At 35.0% G+C, this 12454-nt stretch overlaps 1 long non-coding RNA gene across 1 annotated transcript in view; it reads right to left on the reverse strand.

The window, feature by feature from the left end:
- Positions 1-12046, reverse strand: part of LOC141933197 (uncharacterized) — a 69445-nt gene extending 57399 nt beyond the window's left edge. The window contains exon 1 of the long non-coding RNA XR_012626022.1: positions 11946-12046. This is a non-coding gene — a long non-coding RNA (uncharacterized LOC141933197). The remainder of the gene's footprint in view (positions 1-11945) is intronic.
- Between the last annotated feature and the right edge of the window lie 408 nt (positions 12047-12454).

Consider the following 12454-nt stretch of genomic DNA (forward strand, 5'->3'; position numbering starts at 1 on the left):
ATTCTACAGGAATTTCAGGCACAAAGGGATATCACAGGCATGTTATCACAGCCAGAAGCTTTTCTTTATCTAGACTTTGGGTGTCATGTGTCTATTGGCAGAGACAAATTAATTTTTTCTAATATTCTTTTCTTTTTGTTGGTACTGGTTTGCAGAGGTTCTTTGCATGCCACGCCCTTTGCTGAGGACACTCATTCATTTTCAATAAAATTAATGAAAAGCCCATGTCTTGAAAGAAAAATATGAAAGTACTATAAAATATACAGATATGTGTTTTCATGTCTGTATGTACAGGTATCTGTACTCAAGGATAGCAAATGTAACTGTTGCCCTCATTCCTATTTTCATTAGCTGCCTGTTTGTATGTCACTTTCTTCTTGCAAATGTTTTCTTCTCTTCCTTGTCTTCTTCCAACTTCTGGTCATTCTGCCTCTTTAAAATACCTCTGACAGGTACCTTTACCTCTTTGGAAAATATTCCAAACACTTTTGAGTAATATTTTTGCACCAAACAAATAGTCTCAAAGTCACAGTGTGGTATCAACATGGGCACACTGCAGCCTGTCTCCTTTCAGCCTGGAATTTTGTATTCCAGAACTTTTGACTTCCACAGCCTCATACTTACTTAACTTGTTAATTCTTACCTCATAATTAGGTTCCACTCATCAGGAAAGACGCTTTTTGGAGATGTAACTTGTGAGGACTTCATGAGTCACTAAGATTGGAAAACAGACTGTAGAGAAAGAAGATTTTTAGTCTATGTTGTGAAGAGTTCTCCATGTATGTGAACACTACCCTCCAGGAAAAAAAAGAAAGAAAAAAGGAATGAGATACAAGCATGGAGACTCAGTGGAATTGTGACCAGATAATGAGGTGGCTGGTCTGCACAAGAATGGGCTGAAACTACATTTACATTTCCCTAAGGATATAAGAATACACATTTATTAGAGAGGGTAAGCTGTCTGTTCTGTCTGCAATGAGCAATTTATGCACCTGTAACTAATAGAGAAGTATGAAACACTCCATACATTTGCATTGGTAAGGTAAAATTCTGTCATCTCAGTTGAACAACTTTTACTCTTTCAATGTGGTAAACAATGGAGTTTCTTGGCCTGTTAAGAAAAGGACATGTCTTACGTCAGATTCTGTCTCTCAATTAGAATCTTACTCAGAGAAAAACCTTTCAGCAGAAGGTACTACAAAAAAAAAAAAAAAAAAAAAAAAAAGCCTAAATGCCTATAGCGTTTCATTCTTTCCCAAGAAATTAGTATCTTGGTGAGCAATGTCACTAAACTTGAATTTTGATTGGCATTAGACACAACATTGCAGACATAAGACTATGTATTGAATGCAAATTTTGTTTGGATGGCATTGAAGTAAACTCATAACATGCTGTTATTTTGTGATTTATCAAAAGTTACGCACAAAATAATTTACTCCATTAATTCAATATTTATCACAATAAGGTAATTATGAACTTTAATAGGCATCATTTATTCATGGAAACAGATTTACACAGAATTTTATTTCCTTTGATGGAGACTACTCAGGTATTTATTTTTATTATTATTCATATTGTTCCCTTGGAGGTAAATTGTGCTCTGCATTGTAATTTAATACTACATCTGTGATAATCACATTGAGAGGATCTACATTTCAGGCTGAGATAGATTATTACAGGAAAAGCAATGAACCACTTCCTGTAACAATTCCTTTTTATATACAACTCTTAAATTTTTCAAGAAAAGTATTGACCTTAAAATTGAGTTATCATCAGTATTTACCTAGTGCTTTTTATTCTTAAACTGTTTTAAACATCAAACAAGTTATATATGGATATATATGGACAAATTATCTGTGGCAGAATATGTTTAAGTTGCTCAACATGACCTTCAGTGGAACAACCAAAAAAAAAAGAATTTCAGAGGTGACATTTGCCAGTATTACTTCCTAAAACTGACTTTATTCAGATAAGAATACCTAATTTTAAATCAGATCTTGAACTTAACCAAATAATAATAATATATTTATTTTCTTCATCATGAAAGGAAATATCCTTGACTAAGGTAATCTTATTGGGAAAATCAGTTTAACTTCTAAACAGAATACCATGAAGTCTCTGACTGCATCTTGTCTATTTTAAGAGAAGGAAGAGAAAAAAGGATAATTTCTAGTAAAGGGAACAACAACAACAAAAGAAAATAATCCAATTTTCTAGAAAGGCTGATTTGAAAAGGGTTGCTCTTCATTGTTCATCATTATAATTTAGTAAACTGGTGATTTCTGAGACTAACACAAAGAATACTTCATGGCATAAATGCCATCGTGATGTATTCTTGACTATATGCATCTAGTTCCTGACCAACTGTGAGGGAAGATCTGTGTGAATTAGTGAGCAGCATGGAGTTGCCTAATACTGTCCAGGAAGCCTGAGGCAAGTGTGGGGTGTGTTTATTCAGCCATGTTACTTATGAAGCACTTAGTCCACAAGTTTTCTTCAGGAAACAAGAAGACAACACAACACCCCGTGTTGTGTCTCCTGTGCATGTTCAGTGTTTAGGTCTAAAACCCTGAGATAAAGACCACTGCAAACAGATACCTTGACAATAATAGATTATTTGAGCACCCGGAAGAAATCGTTTGCTCACACTTTGCAGAAGCTGGTGATGTTACTCTCCTGAAATCAATCTGTGTTCTGTAAATAAATTGTTAATAAACACGCCTGCTTATTGGCATCAACCAGAGAAACAGATAAAATCCCCAGCCAATTACTCTGCTGTTCTAGGAATTGGGTAGTTGGCTGATTTGCAATCAGATACACAGGCTGTCTGTCCTTCGAGGGTTCTTTGTGGGAATGCTTTCTGAACTGCATACATATCACCCTATCAGAAGAAAAAGGAAATAAAATAAAAGCACCTCAGCAAGCCGCAAGGATCTAGCTTGCAGAGTGTCAAAGGGAAAGGCTCAAGGTGCCAAACTTTCATGCTCACTTTCCTGAGAGACAAAGAATTTGCTGCTACTAAACCAGGTCTGTCAGAAAAGGACAGCTCATGAAAGTGGAATGAGAGAACAAGTCTCTGATGGCTTTCCCCAACCAGTTGAAACAAAGTGTTTGATTTCATCATTTATATTGACAGCAGTTTACACGACACTTTGTAGATGGGATTTCCTGCTGAACCATTTCTATGCAAGGTTAGCAGATTAGCAGGAGAAAGCTTTTATTCCTGCAACTGCTTTGCTTATGAAGAGACAAATATGTGCTGAAATTATGTTGCAAAAACTGGAGCTCAGCTTGCTGGGTGTCTTTATAGACAGTTTTATAAGAAAGTCAAACTTTCTACCTAAAGAATTTTTCCCAGATCTACAAGTTCCCATGGAAGTCTTGTAAAAAATACATTTTATTTTGCTACCATACTGAGAGAATGATTCACTATGAATCATTTATTAAATGAGTTTATCCTCCTTTTCTGTCTGCAGAATGTCTACAAACGTATCACAAAATTCTTGCATATATTTGTTATTCTAAATTACTCGACAGGTCTTTTGTGTGTGTGAATTTGTTTACTCTGTAGGTTGCAATGTAGATTGTGAGATTATAATTTACCTATCAATTTGTGACTGGTTATCTAAATCAGGCAGCTTTCTTTTGTTTCCCTGGTTGTCAAAGTGTTCTAGTCTATGCAGGACAAGTCTCTTGGTATGGACACTGCTCCATCTGAATTTAAGTGTGCAACTTCTTGCACACATGATCAGTCCTCCAGAATAGAAGCAGAAATCTGCTGTGAAAGCATATGGTCAGAAGTTTAATATGGTGGGGGTTTTTTTCTTTAATTAAATTTTTCTAAAAGCCGATTACATCTTAATTTGCTACAGGTAAGAGGATCAGAAGCCTTTTTACATAAAAATCTGAATACTATTATTTTTTCATTATGTGCTTAGAGTCTCTGTTGTTATAAAACTCTGTAAAATTCCCTATGCAAATAATCTGGTAGCTAGTGAATTCCAAGTACTGGATGTGCATGCTTGAGGGAAAAAAATAAAGGTAAGTGATTTCCACCTTGATGTTAAGCTTCTTCTGAGCATAGTTCAATAAAATGCTAAGGGAAGTTGATTCATATCATGTCTTAGATCAATGGAAACAGATGGAATCCCCAGTGTCTGCTGAGTCCCTTTTCTTTCTAGCATCGTTACTTAGATATTAGTCACAGAAATAAAATATTTTTCATTAATCTAAAGCAAATAACAGTATTTATAGTAAATTGAAATTCTGGATTCATCATTTTAAATATTACTTTAAAAGAGTATTTTATATATAATAAACCTGCATTATCTTGCTGTGTGTGTCTGAAGCACTTGGCATAATTATGATCCCAAATTCCTCCTTGAAATCTCTGTAGAACTGTTCATGGAGACTGTTAAGAGTCTTATCCAAAAGCCAGTGAAACTGAAAGTTTAAGAACTGAATCCCATTCTTGGTCTTTTCATACTGATATGCCACTATGGATTTTAGCGGATGAAAATCAAATGAGAACTTCATTTATTTTGTCAGTGCAAGCTTTAACTTGACACACATGTGCAAAAGAATGTTCTCATTTACCCCAGGGAGGTAAAAGACTTTGTGGTAAGAGGAAGCAAAGAAAAAAATCCTTTATCACTGTGAGATATTTATCCATTGTCCTCAGAGACACTAAACTGACCATCACAAGCTGAGCATTCATATATTAAAACTAACAAAATGTTCATTTTAAAAGCTAACCTGAAACAAAGGGAAAACACCTCCGTTGAAATACTGAATGGATTAGCTGTGGACATGAAAAGAGTGGGAGCAATGCATTGTTTTCTAGCCAGGGATTTAAAATTTAAGTGCACACTTAGGCTGTGGTGGTTTCCAGGTCTCATTTGCACCTTCACTTCAGGAGAAGGAGGGCTGTCAGGAAAACAGGCCTAGGAGTATTATCCACAGTAATAATAAGCATAGGTTGCCCCAAGGAGAAAGAAAAGGAAATTAGGAATATAGCATACGTTAGAGCTCGTGTATACTGCTGACTGAGAATTAGGCACTGACAGGCTGCAACTCCAGGGGAGCTGTCAGTAGCTCCACTAAGATTTTCTAGCAGGTGTCATTGTAAAATAGTAGCATCAAATAAACTGGAGACAGGTTAGAGGAAAAACTGCAAAAGCTGCAAAATGGAGGAGATATATTCGTGTGTGCATGTGTGTCTGTGTGTATGTAATATCTTTGTTGTCTGTGCTATCTGATTTAATAACTAACCTTTCTTTCTATGCAACGTCTTCTTCCCATCAGGAAGTAACTTGAGGCACAATTCCAAGATCTGTGGGTTTTTTAATCCATGATGGAAGATGCAGAATTAAACCACAACAACTGCTGGTTCACAGACACCTTCTTTGGTACATAGAAACATCTTAATGACACAGAGTGGCCTAGGGGAGCACAGTGAGCATTTGGGTGTGTAAATGCATAGCTGGGCATACGCACCAGCATGTTCTTTCAGCCCAGCCTTGATATATCACTACTGCTGAGTCTAAACTAAAGGCAAACCATTGTGGTACTGTTTCAGTAGCGACCATGTATATGGCTTCAAGGGACAGGTTTGTTCTATTTTTAGGCTCTATTCCTCATTTTCTAATTTTCTCTCATTGCAATATAATTTTATTGTGTAGGTTTTACACTTCTCATTCCTCCATTACCTTGCCCTTTAGACACTATTTCGATTTGTGTTCTGCCTGACTGGATCCACAGTATCAGATGCCTTCTTGTCAGACAGTCAGTAGAGACTCCAGTTTTATTGCCCGTAACAAATAAAAGTTATCTTTCCACTTTAAAGCCTATCTGTGACTTCAAGAGTCTACAAGTTCAACAGCACACTGTTGGTGGAAGGCTATAATACCAATGAGCAGATGAGACAATTAGACTGTAACCATTTTTTTAAAGGATTTAAGGTCTCTTTACAGCCTCTGTGAGCCATTATTAGTATTTTATGACTTTACCTTGTGATGGAAGGACACATGAGACAAAAGAGAGTTTTTCAGAGGTTTTTTTGGTGGAAGATCTGATAGGAAAATCCACACAAACTTATGAAGTACCTGTGTCATGCCTGTGAAGCAGATCCTTGCTTGGAAAATATTGCCTAATGAAAACAGTCCGTTCTTGTCTGTTTTCTCAGTAGTAAACAATTTTATAATCCAGAAATCTGTGTTGCAATCGTTCCCTTAGAAATTGTACTCACAGGACTCCTTTCAGCTTTGCTGAGAAGTCACATGTATTTTTTTTAAATTAAATTAATTAAAAGTCACTTTATTATCTTCATCTTGTGTCTTTTAAAGGAAAACAAATTATGTTCTCAATCCTGGGAAAACGGGCGGAGTTCAAGAGAGAAGGAGAGATCGGGTGAGAGAAATAAATGCCAAAACCAAAAAAGAAATAGACTTTTTAAAGGACAGAAAATCAAGCAAACAGTTTGTATTACAGGCAGCTAAATCTTGACTGGAGCTCCCAGCATCTGGAGGACCCTAGTCAAAGGTTGCAGATAGGCAGGTCAGGGAGGAAGGTGTTTTGAGTCAGCACTGCATTGTGTTTCCACTGACATGTTTCAGTATCTACGGACAGCAAATTGTTCAGATAGCCAGCTGTTTATTGACACATTACAGAGAATTCACTTTCATTTTATGCCTCCTATAAGGATATTTCCAAATAAAGCAACAACATCCTGCGGGTTACATGGGGTTCTTTGGCTCATAGGCTGCTCCAAGAAAATTGTACATTTGAGGACTCTGAGATGTTCAGAGACTTGAAGGCAGCTTCACAAGCTACAGTACCATTTAATGTTATTTTTCCCTTTAATTTATAGGCATCACAAACTCCAGAGTTCAAAGCTTGTTCAAGCTTTTCAGCTTGAAATGTTAAGAGCTTTACAAAGCAAACATGTTTTCATCCTCAAAGAATGACATTTGAAAAAAAGTATCTTAAAGGCTAATAGTACATTTAGATTTTTGCTTATATTTCTAGGCCAAATAGCATAGTATCTATTTTCGTAGCACAGTGACAGAGTGCCAGTGTTTTAATTTATTTATTTTTGGGTAAGAAAAATTGAAGATAATAATTTTACAGTAAAATATGCAATCATAGAATGACTGAAAATCTGATGTTGAGAAAAAAAAAACTATAATTGCTTATTATCTTACAATGAAAATTGCCATTTCCTGATACTTCTAATTACTACAAGTAAACCTATTCAGCTCTTTCGAATAGCTGTGTTAGGGCATTGTAGTGTAATATCTCAGTAATTAACATCATGCAAATTAGGAGACAGACAATTAGGATACTGCAAATAGTATGATGGGCCAAAAAATACTTTTTTTAGGGTGTGACAGAAAAATTTGCCTGGTTTAGATTAGTCAATTGTTGTTCAGAGGTGGATGGTACCATCAAAAGGAAGAAAATGGATAAAAAGTCATCTTATACTATTGATTACTAAGAGTTAAAAAGTTACCAAGAAAGGAAAGTAAAACTAGATGAATTTAAAGGGATAAAGTAGCCTATCAACATCATTAATAGATTCAAAATATCCTTAAAGTTTAGAATGTTTTAATCAGAATCCTGTTTCCAGTACAAAAAGGAAGCATCACCTTGTGGGAATCATGATCCATTTAAAAGAGCTATTCTCATCTGCTAAAAGGAGAAACTGAGAGGAAAAAGGAAAGTTCTCTAAACTGATAAAATATCTGAGCTAAAATGAAAGGGTGATCTTAAGGGACCCTTGAACTGTTCATTCTGTAACAGGTAAATGAGACCTGAGACAAACTCCAATGCATTTTCAACATCTCCTTAGGCAAACATACCTGCAGACACCTTCACCCTTTTAGAAACAACCTTGCTCAGCAAACTACATAACCAAATTTTGTCCTAAATTGGCACTCAGGGCAAGCTTTAGTAAGTCTACTGATTTCAGCACAAGAGATGATAATCTTTTACTTGAGCCAAAAGACAGCAGCAAGATGCTACTTTGCAGACCCACTAATAATATATATCATTGACCAAAAAGTTGTCATAATTTCACATCAGCTGATGGCCTGTTTCTGATGCTTTTAGAAGAGTGAATTAGTGGAAAAGCAAATGAGTAAGTGTGCATTCCCAATAGGTATAATAATTCATGGAGTGCTTGGAGAAGATGAACAGCAGCGAGTGTTTATTTTGAGTGTTTTCATGAAAAAACAAAAAAACAAACAAACAAACAAACAAACAAAATCAGAAATAATGTTACTAGCAATGGTATCTGACAACAGTAAATATTCTAACCCACTTGTCAAGGGCTGAAATGGCAAGGTAAGCTTGGGATGTGTTTTACTATGATATTTGTTTTCAAAAGAAACAGAACCAATGTTTGATGACAGGTGAACATTATTTAGATGATTTACTGAAAGAAAGAGCTCACAGGAAGAGACTGGAGAAACCTATTCCGTGGAGATCAGGGATGTCTGGTAAGAGAGACAGGAGATGGAATTTTTTTTAAAGAATCCATCCACAGTGAGGTTTATAGTATGCGGGGAAAGAGAGGAGTGATGTCATATAGACTATTTCTCTGCCTCATGGCAGGGTCAGCTACAGCTATGTTATTCCAGAGAGATGTTTGACTAAGATGTGTAATGGATATTTTGCATTAATCCTAGACCTTCCATCTCAGTAATTGGTTATTTTTGTCCTTTTTTTTTTTCTGCGACTGGAATCTTTCTTGTTGTGCTGTAAGACTATATGTTATTATCCTACACATAGTAGACCTTGAGAATAATTTATCCCCTCCATCTTTACATATCTGAGTACCTTTTTTATATAACCTTTCCAAATAAATAAACCCATTTCTTTCGCCCTTTCCTCACAAGTCATTTTCTAGACTTCTAAAAATTATTTTCATCCTGAATTGCAGCATGTTAAAAAGCTCGTACTGCTCTAGCACACGCCACTAAAAACAGAGGCGAAAAATTATTTCACAAATTTTACAAAGGACACTCATGTTTATGCACTCAGGGCTGACACTTCCACCACTGCATGTCATCACTAATTCCCGTCTAGTCTATGGTCTGCTGTAAAGCACAAGTCCTCCTCTGGAGACCTTCTACATAGACCACCATTCAGCACTCTCTACTGTTGCAGCTCATTATTTTTGCTACTTGGTACTTCCTGAATAACAAACTTTTTAGTCAATTTTTACAAAATCTTAGGGTCATGTAAAAACCTGTTCTTTTCCTCTGAATTTCTTGGTAGCCCACTCACCATGGTATCAATAGTAAACCTTGCAAGTACCATGTCTATTACAAATTTTAATGAAAATAGTGGCAAGTTCCACTACCTTCTAAGTATGACTGGGACATGACATACTGTTGATCATACAATACTGATAACTAAATGGCTTTGAATTCTATGACTACACAGAACACACATCCATATTCTTTGAGTATAATTTTACAAGTGCCTTAAAAAGAAACCCAAGACAGAAACACATGCATGTTTACTCACACATTGATATGTATGAATATGATCCTGTGTTTTCTTTTTTCCAGCCTTCTGGAATGTCTTGATATAAAAGAAATAAAGTCCAATGGTTTTGAATTGTTATTCCTTAAGCATATAGGTTAATGTTAATGATGTTTTAACATTTATTGCTTTTCCCAGGGAAGAACGACTAGAACCAAATTGTTTTGCCATTGACTAAAAATGAGGACAGATTTCAGCTTTAAAAACAGAAGGCTGAATTTTCAATATTGGCTTTTAGATTTGATGAACGAAATTTTGTACTTTCAGACATATAGAGTTGGTACTTTGAAAATGTGACTTTTGAGATATTTTTGATATCTAATCAAGCTTGAAATTTGTAAGTGAAATGGCTGCAAGAAGGCAGAGAGTAAAGGAACTTCCATATTTTCTGAAATTCACATAAGCATGGACTTAACATGAAAATATGGTTTTGGTCTAAAGGCTAATATAGGAAAGTACATGTCTTTTTCTAGAAAGACATATTTGGAGTGGGGAAAATAATGGAAATCTCATACCACACAAAATTTATAGACAACTTATTTTTTTTAATTCTGATTTAGAATGGAAATCAAAAACTCTGAAAAAAATTCCTCCATTCCTTTCCTTCCTATAAGTCCTCTTTTAATCAAATCAGTTTTAATTTATTTTTATATGTAGTATGAATAAAAGCAGATAAAATTTGTTCTACAAGAAGAAAAAATCAAATAGTCTTATTTTTTAAATTCTGTAAAAGGCAGAGTTGAAGTTCTTGGAATGTATTTCCTTCTTTTTCTTTAAAACTTGGTTATATTGACTTTGTTCTTTGAATGATTTTGAGGCATTTAAATTTCATTTTTCCTAACGGAAACTAGCTTTTTCATAAAAGTTCTAATCATATCTTCTGAATAACCAACACAACAATATTCCAGCACTGAAAAGACAAGAGTATTTTAGAAAGTAAAAATGGGCTGAAGATCAAATCAAAGAATCTGCATTAGAATTTCAATTTAGTTTCTAAATTGTCAGAACTCAGATCAACCTTCTTTTACATGATGATATAAGAAATCAAAGCACACCTTCCAAACTCTTGTCTGGGAATTATATAATTACTATCCATGATATTTAGAGGAAATTTGATAAAGAAGCCATTTAAAAATAATTGTAAAAATGACAAAATCATTCTTCTGCATTCACAGAGCATGCTAGCAATGAAGAGAAAATTAATTTATATGAAAATCAGAGGAACTCCTACTTATATAAGCAAGAAATTAAAATTAAAGATCAGCTAAATCAGGATATAATCTTATTAAATGCTTATTTTTGGACCTTTTAAGTAACAGGAAAGGATAAGTGAAGAACTCATTTGAAGAAAAAACTATCAGTAACTTAAAGAAAAATGGACTGGGTCAACTGCAGTCACCAAACAATCACAGCAGATTCTCTCCTGAAAATCAAAAGAAGGGGACAAAAAAGAAGAAACAATTTCTAAGTTAAAGTCTAGGGTAAACTAGACTTTAGGTGCACAAAGAGAGACGGAATTCGTCTTAACTGACACTGTATTTATATATTTGGCATTTGAAAAGTAAATGGTGCTGTATTCATTAAGTGGGATTAACTACCTGTCACAATTTTCAACAGCTTGATATTGTTCTGAGAGTCAGGGGGATTAGAAGTGCCTGTGACACCAAACTCCAAAATGTGTCCTCTTATGTTTCATTTCCACATTGTCATCAGATTATATCTCTGAATAGGATAGATTTTTGAATAAAAGACCTACTGTTTCCTTCTACCTTTAAAAAGCTATTGCAAAAAAACCTTTCAGTTTTGCAGTAATAAGAAGCAATCACCTCACTGCACACCCACGTACTTTAGTTACTCTATCTATACTGTTAAACTGGCAAGCTTTGACAATGGTCTACAAAAAACTGTATATTAAAAGCCATTGTTTACTTTTCTCATCACTTTTATTTTATCTGTATATTGGAATTCCAGAAAATAATATACTACAACCACAGGCTGAGATAGATCTTTCTGATATATACCTAAATTGGATTCAAAATTCACGACTGGAGCAGGTCAAATGATCTCTCTGGAGGATGCTGATATCTTCGAGGTTATTTCTCATTATTTCCTATGGGGTTGTCTTCAAGTGAGTACACATTCAGTTTTAACTTTAGTGTTCACATTTTAGCTTTTTACCAGTTCCAAAAAGGCAGGAAAGAAAGAATCATTCTTAATCAGAGTCACTTTGCCTGTTTTTTCCATAAGACACAAACAATTTTTTCCTAATCTTTTCTCTTTTGGCTGGAAATACAGCTTTGTACTTGTTAAGAAAACATTTCTTGACTGTAAGAAAATGCAATTTGTGTTGACAGATAAAGAATAAACTCCACTAGCTGCAACAGTCTGGAACTTACCAAATCTCAGTCTGGAGAGGGAGTCCAGAGAAAGCATTTCAATGTAATCATTCCATCTTGGAGATGAAAGCCTATATGCTGCATAAGAAATTACATCTGTGGTCTAAAAGCTGCCTTGGTTTTAATATTTTGGTCCGTTTCACTGGGATGAAAATAAATGAACAAATAAGGCACAATGGTTCATCCTCAAAATGTGTGATGCAGCAGTTCAGATCAGGATAGTGGTGGTGATCTGTCTCCGTAACGCAATATTTAGCTGAAGTCATCCAGGTCTTTTTTTAGTCAGTAATGCTCTTGAGAATACATTTCATCATGAGATTTTCATTATGGCTTTGGATAGACCAAAGTAATGAAACAAAAGACTTCTTCATAGCATAGCCTCGAATTATCTTCCTACGCTGCAGGAAGTTGAAAGACAAGTTACGCAGAACTTAGTGTATTGTGTCAGGGAGGTTATGTAAATATTTGCTTAATAGCTATGTGCCATGCAGGTTTTGTAAATATTTGTT

Source organism: Strix aluco, chromosome 1 (genome assembly GCF_031877795.1).
Source record: "Strix aluco isolate bStrAlu1 chromosome 1, bStrAlu1.hap1, whole genome shotgun sequence".
NCBI lineage: Eukaryota > Metazoa > Chordata > Aves > Strigiformes > Strigidae > Strix > Strix aluco.